Below are 3,899 nucleotides of genomic sequence, written 5' to 3'. Positions count from 1 at the left end.
TATACTTGATTGTGTGTTTGTATGTTGTGATCGTATAATTGTGGTGGTTAGAATGATGGGATTGTTGAACCTTTAATCTTAAAATCTTCTTTATTAAGATGATGCTTGACATAAAGAAAGCTTGATGAACTGAAATAATGAGATAGATGGATCGGAGTGTCACGTTCCGACACGTAGGAATAATGGATCGGAGTGTCATGTTCCGACACGTAGGAATAATGAATCGGAGTGTCACGTTCCGACACGTAGCATTAGGGGATCGGAGTGTCACGTTCCGACACAATAAGAATAAAGAGAAGTAATCTTGAATTATGTTAATATGCCAATTTCGAAGAACCTATTTTCTAGATGAGTATGGTGTGGAGGCTTGAGTCCTCATAGATGTGCTTGGTGTTGTTGTCAATGTTTCTTGTACTTGTTGATTGCCACCTGTTGAGTATCGTGGTTGATTTTATATTATTATTCAGTATATATTACTTTCTATTTTGAGTTGGCCGATGATACCTACTCAGTACTTGTGCTTTGTACTGACCCCTGCTTTTATTTCCTTTTTGTTGTTTTGTGGAGTGCAGCAAGTGCACCGTTGACTTCGACTCGTCCGCAACTCTAGCCAGTCTTCAGCACATCAGATTTCAGGGTGAGCTATTGTTCCTAGCTCGGAGTGGATTCTCTCATTCACGTCTTGATGTCCTTGAAGATCGGACATGGACCATCTGTTTACTTATTTTAGTTTCTTAATACTCTTAGACTTAGTAATTTGAGGATAGATGTTCTTGATGTGATGACTTCCAGATTTTGGGGATGATAAGTATTATACTATAGAAGTTATTTAATTGATTTTGTTAATGAGTTTTAGATCTTCAGCATTTTATTTACTATTCAAAATTTATATACTGGTAAACGTTGGGGTTAAGATTGTTGGTTCGCTCACCTAGTAAGATAAGTGTGGGTGCCACTCGCGGCTCGTTTTGGGTCGTGACAGTGAGTAATCTGTGAAAAATTTCAATAAAATTTCAGTGGAAAAATAATTATTTAGAATAAATTTAATATTTAATGACAAATAAATTATTAATAAAAACTAATTGCCTCTAAAAAATATTTTTAATATAGCACAACTAATGTGAATTGGAAGGGGTAGGTATTACTAATTCTTTATAGCAAACATTTTTGTTGGCGATGGGCTGAATCATAGATACAATTTCTTTCTTTTGAGTGTGTTTGATTTTTTACGGGTGATAATTGAATGGATTGGGTCAAATTTAGGTAAATCATAATGGGTAAAGATAATAATAGGATCAAGATTTAATTGAATTTAAATTGGATAAATTTTAGGAATAACATAGTTTTAATATGAATTACAATCTATCCCTATTTAGTTTGTGATTATATTAATCCCTTAAAAAGTAATACAAATTGGATATATAATATGTAGCTCAGATACATTAAAGAGTATTCCGGATACAATATAACATAAATCAGATACATAACATGTAGCTCGGATACATTAAAAACTAGCTCAGATACTTGTAAAATAAAACGGATACATAATATGTAGCTCGGATACATTAAATACTGACTTGAATACATTAATATGTAACTCGGATACAATTTTAAAAAAAGGTTTTAGATGTTTTTAGAAATACAAGAGGATATTGAAAATGAGGGAAAAATAAGACGTGTATTTCGGTAATTTTTCATTTAAATTTGTTTGGGTCAAAATAGGTTAGGTAATTGATTACATAACGGATTAAGATTCAACCTAACCCAATCTAATTTTTATTGAGTTTAGTTATTTTATTTATTTTTTAAAACTATAGTATCAAATTAAAAATTATGATTATATACAACATATTAATTTTTTTAAAAAAAAATTATAAATATTTTAACGAAAATTTCTCATAAGCCAATTCGAGTTACAATACTAATTTAGTTTTTAATGGATTGGAGGAGTTGAATTTTGTTTTTTCGTGGCTTTACTTAGACTACACTCTAATCCTGATTATAGGTGGGCCGCTCCAAAGGAATAATATCACATTTCTATCATTTTTTAGCAAACAATTTGTCAATTTTAAGCTGGAAGTTAATGCAATTTGTCCATTTTGAAAAAGTAAAAAAAGAAATTAAAAGAGGGAAAGGTGCAATTTGTGCATGTCAATATATTTATAATATTTTCTAGCTTGCATCAATTGTTTTTATGTGATAAAACAAATATATACTTATAAACTAAGATATTTGCCAAATAATCCTTTTCTTAATCTGATATATCCCAATCAATTGTCGTTGACAAGTGACAACCAATAATGCAATGCAAATGATTAATCACTATAATAGTATCCATCTGACATAAAATTATTAACATATGTGTTAATAATTATGCTTTAAATCAGTCTTGTAAACTAATTCATGTTAATTACTAGTTTAAGTGGTGGTTCACTAGTTTAAAATAGTAGCATTTGTTTATTATTGGATAGCTTTAAACCTCTTGAGGTCTTTGAGCAGTTTAGCATTATTAGCTCAAAGGAAAACGTACATATCCTAATTTAATTTTGTATTACGTAAGATTCATTAAAGAGAAAAACGTTTACTATTAGAATTTTTTTTAAGAATTTTTTTTGGAGTTGGAAATCTGATACAAGCCAAATAAATTGAACCAAATACAACATTATATTTTTTGGTGTTATTTAAAAAGTGGTCGAGGCGGTATAAATATTGAAGCAAGGATTTTCGATAAGAACGTGTAATTTAGGAAATAGTACTATTTAAAATGAAATTCAACATCTATTATAAGATTATGTATACATAAAAATAATTTAAATTATATATAAATAACGTATTAGGCGGTGTGTGTGTGAGTGACGCCCTAGCCCCAAGCTAGCTCCGCCTAGAATGTAGATTTAACATGATTTCAATTGAATTCAACAATTTTTTACACAATATAAATGAAATATTACTAAATTTAATAAACATGATATGGCAATTTCATAATTTTAGAATAAAGAATTGAAAAATCAAAATTTGAATTCTAAATACGTTAAATGAAATGTGACATTGTCTATATGAATATAGTATTATAATGGCAAAGGTAAATGCAACGATTTGTTATATGGTCGTTTTGAGCATTTTGGTCCTTTTCCCTTAAGAAGACACTTTTTGTTGCTTTATTATGTGAATTTTTATCTGAGGGAATGGATAGTATGATATTTGAGGTTATCGCGTAACGAAGAAGGAAATTAATTTAAGGATTTTGATAAATGAAAATTCGGCTAAAGTTAACAAAATAGTAAAAGAGCTCGGAATCAAGTTTTGGCGGTTTCATTAAGTCTAAATGGTAATTTTTAACTTGTGTGAATGATTTGTAAGGGTCCCGCACGGCTCGAGAGTGTTTTGATTAGTACTATTTAAGTTTAAGGAATATGGTTGATTATGATAAATTTTTTGTCAAGATGATCTCAGATCGGTGTTTTGAATATTTCAACGAATTTGTAATGTCTTTTAGGATGATTTACATGTTTGATTTGTATCTCGAGGGATATGAATCAGTTCTGACCGTTAATTTCACGTCCTGGGTTGTTTTGGACATTGCCGATGAAATTTACACCATTTCAATTAAGATTTTTGGCTATAAATAGGGAGATTTTCCGTCCGTTTTGAATCAATTTTCCTGTATGTCTTCTTTGAGGTGTTTGAGGTACTACAATTCCTACAATATATATAATCATTTTATCGCGAGAGAAAGTAATTCATAACTTCAAATATAGTGATGAAATTAAATTCCTTAGAAGCACACAATGAACTTGGTATTCTCAGATGATCCTATTTAAAGTTTCTATTTTTCAGTTTACAAAGTTTTTCTAATTTGAAAACATTAGAACAACAATTAATCTATTGTCGAGGTCGTC

The sequence above is a fragment of the Solanum pennellii genome, chromosome 3, assembly GCF_001406875.1.
Source record: "Solanum pennellii chromosome 3, SPENNV200".
NCBI classification, from domain to species: Eukaryota; Viridiplantae; Streptophyta; class Magnoliopsida; order Solanales; family Solanaceae; genus Solanum; species Solanum pennellii.
Note: the sequence above shows the minus strand (reverse complement) of the source record.